The sequence below is a fragment of the Bos taurus genome, chromosome 6, assembly GCF_002263795.3.
Source record: "Bos taurus isolate L1 Dominette 01449 registration number 42190680 breed Hereford chromosome 6, ARS-UCD2.0, whole genome shotgun sequence".
NCBI lineage: Eukaryota > Metazoa > Chordata > Mammalia > Artiodactyla > Bovidae > Bos > Bos taurus.
Window position 1 is genome coordinate 16,538,097 of NC_037333.1, and position 12,694 is coordinate 16,550,790.

Here is a 12,694-nt window from a genome sequence, read left to right on the forward strand (position 1 = left end):
GTCTGGTTTGGGGCCTGAAATAATTTACTAAAGTATCCTAGCCATTAACCGCAAGACCCAACCCTTGCAGAGCATTAATCACATCTCAGGACTATACAGATATCTATTTCCTCTCCCTCCCTTCCAGCATCAGCTATCTTACTTTACCTGAGGAAACTGACGAAGAGAAAACGTAAGACCACATTTTGACCAAGATCACACACCTACGCTCAGAGCCAGGCCCTGAACTCAGGCCGTCTGCCCACCTAGTTATGCTTACCCCAGGAGGGACCACCACTGCCAGGGCACTAAAGAGTGCCGCTCCACAGTGACAGGGCCTGGAAAGCGTGCTTGTAAAAACCCTTTATTTAGAAGGCTTTCACAGGGCTTTTCTGGTGGCTCAGTGTTAAGAGTCCACCTGCCAATGCAGGAGCCATTGGTTCAATCCCTGGTCCAGGAAGACTGTACATACCATGGAGCAACTAAGCCCAGGAACCCATACGTCTCAGTCACTGAAGCCCGAGAGCCCGGGAGCCCGTGCTCCACAAGAGAAGCCACTGCAATGAGAAGCCCTCACTGCACGGAAAAGTAGCCCCACTCACCACAACCAGAGAAAGCCCGCACAGCAACAAGGCCCAGCACACCCAGAAATAAATAACTAAATAAAGTTATAGAATGGCTTTCACAATCTTGGCACGTGAATGTTGCAGTTTGGGTAACAACTGGACTCCCCAGGTGGTGCAGTGGATAAGAATCTGCCTGCCAGTGCAGAGGACATGTATTCAATCCCTGGTCCAGGAAAGTTCCACGTGCTGTGGAACAACCAAGACTTTGTGCTACAACTACTGAAATCCACATGCTCTAGAGTCTGCAACGAAGAGTAGCCCTCACTCTCTGCAACTAGAGAAAGCCCTTGAGCACCAGGGAAGACCCAGCACAGCCGTAAATAAATAAAATTATATTTAAAATAAAGGAATCTGATAACAATCAACCTAAAGCAATAATAGGAATCTACTTTTTAAAAAATATTTATTTGTTTGGCTTTGTCAGGTCTTCATCGCGGCACTCGGGATCTTAGCGTCAGGCAGGACCTTTCGTTGGGATACATGGACGCTCTAGGTGTGTCACGTGGGCCCCGGAACACACAGGCTCAGTAACTGCCCCGTGTGGGCTTAGTTATTCTGCAACACCTGTGACCTAAGTTCCCCGATCAGGGATTGAACCATGTCTCCTGGATTGCAAGGCAGATCCATAACCACTGGATCACCAGGGAAATCCCAATAGTAGGAATTTAAATGTAAGAAAGTCAAAGAGCATCAAAGGCAGAGCAGACCCTTCACAAGGAAAGCATGAGGCCTGGCGATTTAAATTACAAGGAGATTTGTTGAAGAGCAAAGAAAAACATAAAGTATATTTCTTAAAACTGACAGCATTGTTTTTTTCCAAATAAAAATACTTCTGTATCAACAGCATCTTAAACCCCTTAGCGACAGATCTTTATGAAGGATAAAGTGAGGAAAGAAATGATTAAAGCTTCTACGAACCTTCATAATTGATGTATGTGATCAGTTGATTCTCTTTTAGTTAATTCCTCCGGGAAAATGAGATGTCTGTAACATGGGAATTCTCAGGTCTTCCATTCCTACAAATTAAAGAGCAGAAGTCATTAATTAATGTCCTATCAAAACCAGACATCTTACATATATAATAATAGTAACAACTGCAGTAATGGCTAACACTTATTAAACACAAGATGTAATGCCAAGCATAATTCTAAGTGCTTTACTGTTTTATCTCATTTGATCTTCCCAACAACCTAATTTTTGCCTTATTTTTCATAAAAGGAAATTGAATCATATACCCAAAAATTAGACAGCCAGCAAACAACAGAGCCAGCATTTGTATCAAGCAATCTAACTCCAAGACCTAAACTCTTAACCCATGAACGTATGATATGTCATTTAATTTAAGCCTACTCATAATCCTGTCCTGGGAGATGCTTTTTACAGCTCACAAAATTGTGGCTCAAATGGGTTAAGCAGTTGAAACAGAGCTCAAATTCAGGTCAGTCTGTCTCCAAAACTCCTATTCCTTCTACCATGGTTTCCCTAAAAGGAAAAGAGATGCCAAAGATGAAGATGAGCGACAGGTCTGGGAAAGGAACTCTCCACAGACGCAAACCAGATGTCAGCTGGGGTCTCCCCTGCCCCCTTGAAATCTAGGAAACAGTGTCTATAAACTATTTTGTACATGTTGGGAGAAGTCCCAGGAGGGGTTGAAGTGTTTTCTCCTGGCCAGCTCAGCTTCCAGTTTCCACCTGTGCTGAGTCCTGGTTCCCACTCTCCACCATGGACCCCATGATGGAATTCAACCCCAGTCCCTTGATTTCCACAGCAGTCCCCAGGTGTGCGTACCAGACAACCCTGCTCTTTAAAAAACTGTTTCCTTGACTTTTTTCTCCTACACCCGAGCTCCAGCTTCCACTGATGACCCTCCTCTCTCTCTCCTTCCCCCTGCTCTCTTCACCTTGAACCCCAAACCTCCGGAACAAGAATCCCTCCACTTTCCCAGGCAGCGCCGTTCAGTCTCATGACCCCTCTGACACAAGACCCTCCCTGACGCCTACAGTCTCAGATCCAGAAAGCTCCTCAAGGCATTTTCCTTTCCACAGTAGTTCTCCCTTTCAGAGAAGGCATGACTCTGGCTCTGGCCGCAGCAGCTGCCCCCACTACAAAACCCACCTCGAATCTTCCCATCAGGTCAACCTGGGCTGGGGAGGAATTTCAAGGCAACCAAAGCTGAATGTCAAGAAAACCTCAGCATATTTTTTTTTTGAAGTTTATAGTTTCAAACTAGACACCAATTTACTGCCATTTTAAAAAATAAAACATATATATTTCATAACCTTGGCTGCTCCAGCCTGCATCTCCACATCCCTCAATACCAGCAGCAAAAGGGGAAGAAAGGAATCTCGTTGACCAAGTCTTTGGCAGCCACTCGGCTCTGAAGGCTTGCCAGTTTCTGGGAGGCTGCTTGCTGGCGGCTGACCTGGGTCCCTGGCGCTCCCATCTCCCCTGTGTACTCTTTTTTTTGGATCCACTGGGTCTTTGTTGTCGCATGTGGGCTTTCTCTAATTGTGACAAGCAGGGGTTACTCTTCACTGTGGTTCATGGGCACATGGGCTTCAGTGGTTGCAGCATGCCAATGGGTTCCCTTCCCAGGGAAGTCCCTAAATTTACATTTACTCTTAGAATTATTTTGAGTACCTACTATATGCCAGGCTCTGGACAAAACACGAGGGATGCAGTGGGGAAAGGTCAGACCCTGTCTCTGGCCCATGGACCTTTAATTCCTGAGAAGAAAAATTCGGCTTTAAACATACCTAATTTATTAATTACAATCATGACAAGTACTACAAAGGGAAAGGATGAGATGCTGTGAAAATACTGGAAAAAGATAGGCTGACTCGTAGCCACGTTGGCTTCCTAAGTGGGGAGCAGCGAGGCTGATGGAGGTTGAAGACACCAGCATCGAGCACGGTTGAAGCTGGGATCTGAGCGGAGTGTGCAGAGATGAGGGTAGGGTGCGCATCATGAGAGCAGCTCCAAGCAGGGCCATTGCGCCTGGAGGTGAGCTGAAAAGAGGGAACAAGCAAGAAGTGAGGCTGTGGGACACAGGGCTAGCAGCCCTTGCTTGGGACTGCGGATTGTGTTCCGAAGATGAATGTGAAATCGTGAAGTATTTGCAGGGACGGGGAATGATGCAGCTCTCATGCTAAAGGTGTCTCTTTGGCTGCTCTGAGGATGAGGCACTGGAAGGGACCCATGAGGAGCCCTGGAGCAGTAATAAAGAGGCCGCTGGTGTAATTCAGGCAAGAGATGATGAGATCTCAGACTAGGAATAACAGCCATGTTGAAATGGCCCTGTGGCCTTTCTCCTATTGAAATGTTCCTCACACTTGCCTGATAAGAATCTGTGACGTTCATTAAAAATACAGGTTCCCAGAGTCCCATGCTGCAATGGGGTGGAGTTTGGGAATCTGTACTTTTTTTTTTTTTTTTAATCTGGTTGTTTATTTTTCTATTATTGATTTTTAAGAATTCCTTATTATATTTGTAAACATGTGACAATTAGCTTTTTTATTATAATGTAAGCACCAGATATTAAGTTGTTGATTGCTAGACATCCATACTTTAAACAAACTTCCTGAGGGATTCCTTTCAGTAGACAAACTTGTCCCGTGTTACCCTGCAGTGTACACTGAGAAATAGACCTTCCTTTCCCCTGCAAAATAATTCAGTTTCTAAGGATGGTGCTTTTCATGACCTCAGTCAGCAGAGGATGCAGGAGAAATCTCACCGTTCACAGAATGCATTCCCTATTTGGCACTTCTTCTGTAATACAGGTCCAATTTTAGGTTACCTACATTTGTGGGTTTTAGGTCTGTTTCTTCACACATGAGCTTTTTTCTTTTTGTTTTGGGTTTTTTAAATAATTTATTTGTTTTATTTTTGGCTGTGCTGGATCTTAGTTGCTGCACGCAGGCTTTCTCTAGTTGCAGAGAGCAAGGGCTACCCTCTAGCTACGGTGCACGGGTTTCTCCTTGCAGTGGCTTCTTTAGTGGTGGAGAACAAGATCTAGGAGCTTGGGCTTCAGTAGTCGTGGCATACGGGCTCAGTAGTAGTGGCTCCAGGGCTTAGTTGCTCTGTGGCATGTGGAATCTTCTGAGACCACGGATTTAACCCGTGTCCCCTGCATTGGCAGGAGGATTCCTACCCACTGTACCACCAGGGGAGTCTTCTTCTTTTTTTTTTTCTTTTTTCTTGTAGTATTAATTTATGTGCAGCTGTCAAGAGAGGCAAAAAGGAGGTACTTCTGCAAAAACTACCAGGAACAGCAGGATTGTAGAACAATAGATGGAGCTAGAGTCTAGCTCTATATTCATTCTATAAACATCCTGCCGAACTCAGCCCATCTCCCCCGACCATCAACTGCTGACCTGGGGACGTCTTACTTGCCCCCAACCTCTGCCAGCTTCTACAGAGGAAAACATCAAGACCTTACATGGATTATGTGCTTGGAAAATGCTTTCCAATATTGTCTTAGTTGCATATGATCCAGGTGGAGTAAGAAGGAGTTTTTTGCACTTCATCCATCCAGTTATCCTCTATCAATTTATCTACACAGAGAGCACAGCACAGTGGGTAGAAGGAAAAGTTTAGGAATCAGTCTACCAAAGTTCAAGTCCTGACTCTTTCAGTTATTAATTGGAGAAGTTACTTAATCTCTTTGCTTTTCAGTTTTCACACATGAAAAACCAAAATAATTATGGTATACTACTTTGTTCAGGCTGTAATAAGGAAGTACCACAGATTGAATTGAGACAAGCGGCAAGGGGGAGGGGACAACTTTTTGTTGTTGTGCCACCAGACATGTGGAATCTTAGTTCCCCAACCAGGGATCAAACTCATGGCCCCTGCATTAGAGGGATGGAGTCTTAACCACTGGACCATCAAGGAAGTCCTCCATTATGCATTTATTTATGTGACTAAGCACTGCATGCAGAACTTCCCCAACTAGGGATTGGACCCATGCCCCCATTGGAAGCACAGTGTCTTAACCAATAGACCATGAGGCAAGTCCCAAGGGCAGAACCTTTAAAAGAATAGCCTTTGAGGATACCACAAAAACTGGTTACAAAATGTGCTCACCACAGGGAACTCTGCTCAATATTATGTAGTAACTTGAATGGGAAGAGAGTGGGGGAGAATGGATACATACGTGTGAATATGTACAGCCCAGCCGCTTTGCTGTGCACCCAAGACTATGGCAACATTATTAACCAGCTACACTCCAACATAAAAGAAAAGAGAAAAGAGGAAAAAAGAATACAAGGATGGGCCAGTATTAGAAAACTATTAGTGTAACCTGCCACTATTAATAAATCAAATAATAAAAATCATATGATTACCTCAAAGGGGGAAAAAAAAAACACTCACTTTGGCAGCACATTTACTAAAACTGGAATGATACAGAGAAGATTCGTATGGTCCCTGAGCAAGGATGGATGAGTATTCATGAAGCATTCCATATTTTTATTAAGGGGTGGGGGGGAAATCTGGTTACAACCAATTAGGGCCAAGATGGCAGAAGATTCCACTTCCAGTAGACCTTGAACTTCACTGTACTCTCATTGTAATATTAGCATATGCTGAATGACAGTTCCCAGGCTGACCATAAAAGGTCAAAAAGTGGGTGGTGGCCCCATTCTTGGAGATTCCTGCCCTTTCTTCAAAATAGTTAGCATAATTATTAGCATAACAAAATAGTTAGTTTAACAGATATTCCTTTTTTTGTTAGCATATAAAATTACCCAGCCCATAACAACTAAATGACCCCATACCCCGGGGCCACTCTCACCTTCTGAAACAGACTATTGTTGTTGTTCTTCAGTCCCTAAGTCATGTCCAATTCTTTGCCACCCTGTGCACTCCAGCATGCCAGGCTTCCCTGTCCTTCACTTTCTCCCTGAGTTTGGTCAAACTCATGTCCATTGAGTCAGAGATGCCGTCCAACCATCTCATCCTCTGTCACCCCCTTCTCCAGTCTTTCCCAGCATCAGGGTCTTATCCAATGAATCGGGTCTTCACGCCAAGTGGCCAAAGTATCAGAGCTTCATCTTCAGCATCTGACGCAGACTACATTTTGCTATATGATGTGGATTTAGATAAACTCACTCTCCCTATACTGTGGCTCACTCTTGAATTCTTTCCTGCTTGAAGCCGAGAACCCCCACTTGGTGGGCTGTCCCAGGGAGTTGCCTGGGACAAGGATTTGACCTGGAATGTGACCATTCTTTCCTGTCCCATTCTCCTGCAATAGAATGGCATGGTTGTTGCTGCTGTTTAGTCACTCAGTTGTGTCCAGCTCTTTGCAACCCCACTGACTGTAGCCCACCAGGCTCCACTGTCTATGGAATTCTCCAGGCAAGGATACTGGAGTGGGTTGCCATTTCCTTCTCCAAGGGATCTTCCCAAACCAAGGGTCAAACCCAAGACTCCTGCCTTGCAGGCAGATTCTTTACCACCGGGCCACCAGGGAAGCTCATAGAATGACTGAGACAACATAAGTTTATTTTCTCACAATTCTGGAAGCTAGAAGTTTCTTCAGAGGTTTCTTCGGAGGCCTTGCTCCTTGGCTTGCAGATGGTCATCTTCTCCCTGTGTCTTACCATGGTCTTCCCTCTGTACATGTGTATGTCTGTGTCCTCATCTTGAAACCAAGCAGGACCCTGTGGGGGCCTCCCAGGTACAAATCCTTTTAGTATGCTGGCCCTCCCTCCCATTTCTTGTTTGTAGGAAATAGAGTTCATTCAGCCTCCTTGACCTTCCCTGAGTTCCACAGAGCAGATTAAACAGGTGCTAATCAGGGGAGGAAAGGAATGCAGAAACAGGGGAGGAGCAGTCAAGCAAGGAGATCCAATCAGTCTATCCTAGAGGAAATCAACCCTGAATATTCACTGGAAGGACTGATGCTGAAGCTGAAGCTCCAATACTTTGGCCACCTGATGCAAAGAGCCAACTCACTGGAAAAAGAAAACCCTGATTCTGGGAAAGGTCATGGTTGGATAGGATCATGGCTCAATGGACAGGAGACTGAGCAAACAGGAGAAGGTGAAGGACAGAGTAGCCTGGTGTGCTACAGTCCACGGGATCACGGAGAGTCAGACATGACTGAGCAACAACAAGAAGTCAAGAAAACCAGTGGGTTAGGGTCCTGATTCCTTCTCAGGGAATATCCATAACAATATATCTCCGAGTTCTTCTGCAAGAACTAAGCTCTTCCTCCCCTTGGTGGAAGATGGTAACTTCAGGCTGAGCATAAGACTCCTGTTACCTCACCACTAACCCATCATTAGAGAGTCACGTACCCTGCAGCCCTAACTCCAAATTTTGTCTATTAAAAACCCTTCTCTGAAAAGCATCAGTGACTTCACGGTTTCTGAGGACCCATTCTCCTTGTTGGCTCTGCTGTAAACCTTTCTCTGTTCCAAACTCTGACATGTCAGATTGTTTGGCCTTGCTGTGCATCGGACCCACAAACTTGAGTCCGGCAACAGCTGGAGAACCTCTGTTGCTGGGCACATACACTGCATTCACCTTTGCACATTTCTCACTGACCAAAACATTAAAACCTGCTGTTCAAACTCTTCTCAGCAAACTACTGGGTGGAATTCTTTAAGTCCCAGACTCGTGTGGGCTGTGCTTTCTCATTTCAGGCATGTATGTACCAGTGTGGTTTGCTTGATCCAACCTAGATGGTTGAGAAATCAGTGATGTTCAGGTCAGAACCCACTCAGCAGGGTGAGCCAATCAATAGGGTCAGGACCCAAGCTGAGTGAACGTCAAGGGAGGAAGGCACTTCTGCACCCACCCCTAACCAAACAGTCCTAGGATGGAGAAGCACAAGAGAAAATATATCAAAAATACCTCTGGTATTTGACAAAGTATTGCATAGGGCAATCTGTTGATTTTATCCATCTTTATTCTGGTGCTATTATGTGTCTGTCTTTATATTTAAAGACCATTTGTGGTACTTAGTTAATTTTATATATCCTACAGTGTGAAAGAAATTAAACAATTTGGGGAAATGATGTTTTATGTTAACTTGCTTTCCCATTAAAGACAATGAGTCTAAGTATTTCTCTCCTTAAAAAAAAAATGGTTAAGAGGTAAGCTGGCAGTCAACACCCAAGAGCTAAATGATGGTAAGAACTTTAAAATCTTCAAAACAAGATTAGTAAGTCTTTAAATGGGTTTTCCTTTCAGTATGTCAACAAACATTTATCAGCGTGCCATACACCCTCAAAGCTCAGTGGGTAAAGAATCTCCCTGCAATGCAGGAGACCCCGGTTTGATCCTTGGGTGGGGAATATCCCCTGGAGAAGGAAAAGGCAACCTACTCCAGAATTCTTGCCTGGAGAATCCCAGAGACAGAGGAACCTGGCAGCCTACAGTCCGTGGGGTCACAAGAATCGGACACTACTTAGCAACCAAACCACCACCACCATATGCCAAGGGTTGGGCTAGTGCTGGGGTACATTGATGAATAAAACAGATAAAGACCCAACAAAGAGGGAATTAAGACAGAGGAACAGAAGAGATATTAGTTTTTTATATTCACTAAGAACTGTTTGAAACAGAATAGTCCAGGATGATATCTCTGAGGCTGACTATGGAATATAAACTGAAACAAATATAGTATATGAATTTGATTAAAGACAAGGGAGATAGGTGTGGTGTGTGTGTGCTGGGTGGTAGGGGTGGGATGGAAGGTGTCGAAAATGAGCCTGGAGAATAAAGCTGGAAGTCACTGATGGGTTTCAAGGAGGGAATGGACACTGCATAGGGTCGGAAGCGGAAGCAAGGAAATGAGTTAATAGAGTATATTTACAGAGTGTTGGCAAAATGCAGAAGGCTTACACAGGGTGGTAGTAGATCAGGTGATAGCACATAGATTTAAAGGTATATTTTAAAGTGGAGGCAGCAGGACTTAAAATAATTCAACAGGAGGACAGAGTTGAGAAAAAGATAAGATTATCCAGGGCTCCTAGTCTTCTGGCTTAGGATAATTTCCTTCAGTTTATTTCCTTCAAAGCATTTACCACAATTAAAGCTTTTTAAGGCATTATCTTGTTGATTTGTTTACTTTCTTACTGAGTCCAGCAAAGGAGAAAAGGAAAGATATTCCCATCTGAATGCAGAGTTCCAAAGAATAGCAAGGAGAGATAAAAAAGCCTTCCTCAGCGACCAATGCAAAGAAATAGAGGAAAACAACAGAATGGGAAGGACTAGCTATCTCTTCAAGAAAATTAGAGATACCAAGGGAACATTTCATGCAAAGATGAACTCCATAAAGGACAGAAATGGTATGGACCTAACAGAAGCAGAAGATATTAAGAAGAGGTGGCAAGAATACACAGAAGAACTGTACAAAAAAAGATCTTCACGACCCAGATAATCACGATGGTGTGATCAGTCACCTACAGCCAGACATCCTGGAACGTGAAGTCAAGTGGGCCTTAGAAAGCATCACTACAAACAAAGCTAGTGGAGGTGATGGAATTCCAGTTGAGCTATTTTAAATCCTGAAAGATGATGCTGTGAAAGTGTTGCACTCAATATGCCAGCAAATTTGGAAAACTCAGCAGTGGCCACAGGACTGGAAAAGGTCCGTTTTCATTCCAATCCCAAAGAAAGGCAATGCCAAAGAATGCTCAAACTACCACACAATTGCACTCATTTCACACGCTAGTAAAGTAATGCTCAAAATTCTCCAAGCCAGGCTTCAGCAATATGTGAACCGTCAACTTCCAGATGTTCAAGCTGGTTTTAGAAAAGGCAGAGGAACCAGAGATCAAATTGCCAACATCCGCTAGATCAGCGAAAAACCAAGACAGTTCCAGAAAAACATCTATTTCTGCTTTGACTATGCCAAAGCCTTTGGCTGTGTGGATCACAAAAAAACTGTGGAAAATTCTGAAAGAAATGGGAATACCAGACCATCTGACCTGCCTCCTGAGAAACCTGTATGCAGGTCAGGAAGCAACAGTTAGAATTGGACATGGAACAACAGACTGGTTTCAAATAGGAAAAGGAGTATGTCAAGGCTGTATATTGTCACCCTGCTTATTTAACTTATATGCAGAGTACTTCACGAGAAACGCTGGGCTGGAAGAAGCACAAGCTGGAATCAAGATTGCCGGGAGAAATATCGGTAACATCCGATATGCAGATGACACCATCTAAAAAGCCTCTTGATGAAAGTGAAAGAGGAGAGTGAAAAAGTTAGCTTAAAGCTCAACATTCAGAAAACTACAATCATGGCATCTGGTCCCATCACTTCATGGGAAATAGATGGGGAAACAGTGGAAACAGTGTCAGATTTTATTTTGGGGGGCTCCAAAATCACTGCAGATGGTGACTGCAGCCATGAAATTCAGTTCAGTTCAGTTCAGTTCAGTCGCTCAGTCGTGTCCGACTCTTTGCGACCCCATGAATTGCAGCACGCCAGGCCTCCCTGTCCATCACCAACTCCCAGAGTTCACTGAGACTCACATCCATCGAGTCAGTGATGCCATCCAGCCATCTCATCCTCTGTTGTCCCCTTCTCCTCCTGCCCCCAATCCCTCCCAGCATCAGAGTCTTTTCCAATGAGTCAACTCTTTGCATCAGATGGCCAAAGTACTGGAGTTTCAGCTTTAGCATCATTCCTTCCAAAGAACACCCAGGACTGATCTCCTTTAGAATGGACTGGTTATATCTCCTTGCAGTCTAAGGGACTCTCAAGAGTCTTCTCCAACACCACATTTCAAAAGCATCAATTCTTTGGCGCTCAGCTTTCTTCACAGTCCATCCCTCATATCCATACATGACCACTGGAAAAACCATAGCCTTGACTAGACAGACCTTTGTTGGCAAAGTAATGTCTCTGCTTTTGAATATGCTATCTAGATTGGTCATAACTTTCCTTCCAAGGAGTAAGTGTCTTTTAATTTCATGGCTGCAATCACCATCTGCAGTGATTTTGGAGCCCCCCAAAATAAAGTCTGACAGTGTTTCCACTGTTTCCCCATCTATTTCCCATGAAGTGATGGGACCAGATGCCATGATTGTAGTTTTCTGAATGTTGAGCTTTAAGCCAACTTTTTCACTCTCCACTAACCATGAAATTAAAAGACGCTTACTCTTTGGAAGGAAAGTTATGACCAGCCTAGATAGCTATTCAAAAGCAGAGACGTTACTTTGACAACAAAGGTCCGTCTAGTCAAGGCTATGGTTTTCCCAGTGGTCATATATGGATGTTAGGGTTGGACTATAAAGAAAGATGAGCACCGAAGAATTGATGCTTTTGAACTCTGGTGTTGGAGAAGACTCTTGAGAGTCCCTTGGACTGCAAGGAGATCCAACCAGTCCATTCTAAAGGAGACCAGTCCTGGGTGTTCACTGGAAGGACTGATGTTGAAACTGAAACTCCAGTACTTTGGCCACCTCATGGGAAAAGTTGACTCATTGGAAAAAACCCTGATGCTGGGAAGGACTGGGGGCAGGAGGAGAAGGGGACAACAGAGGATGAGATGGCTGGTTGGCATCACTGACTCAATGGACATGGATTTGGGTAGACTGTGGGAGTTAGTCATGGACAGGGAGGCCTGGCGTGCTGTGATTCATGGGGTCACAAAGAGTCGGACACAACTGAGTGACTGAACTGAACTGAACTGAACTGAGTCCAGGAAGAATAATGCTGTCCAGGTGAAAAGTAATGCATTATCCAGCAATCCCACTCCAGGGCATATACCATAAAGAGCTATATGCACTCCAATGTTTACAGCAGCACTGTTTACAATAATCAAGATAAGGAAGCACCTAAATGTCCCCTGACCAATGAATGCATAAAGGAGGTGCAGTACATATATATAATAGAATATAACTCAGCCATAAAAAAGAATGAAATAATGTCATTTGCAGCAACATGGATGAACCTAGAGATTGTCGTACTGAGTGAAGTAAACCAAAGACAGAAAGACAAATACCGTATGATGTTGCTTATATGTTAAAAAGAAAAAAAAAAAGATACAAATGAACTTGTATACATAACAGAAATAGGCAGGCCCACAGACAGAAAAAAAAAAAAAAACTTATGGTTATCAAAGGGG

General features: G+C 44.0%; 1 non-coding gene across 1 annotated transcript; it reads left to right on the forward strand.

Moving 5' to 3' along the window:
• The first annotated feature begins 5,974 nt into the window (after positions 1–5,974).
• On the forward strand, positions 5,975–6,076 carry LOC112447227 (U6 spliceosomal RNA). The gene has a single exon (XR_003035329.1). It is a non-coding gene; the product is annotated as a U6 spliceosomal RNA (small nuclear RNA).
• The last annotated feature ends 6,618 nt before the right edge of the window (positions 6,077–12,694 follow it).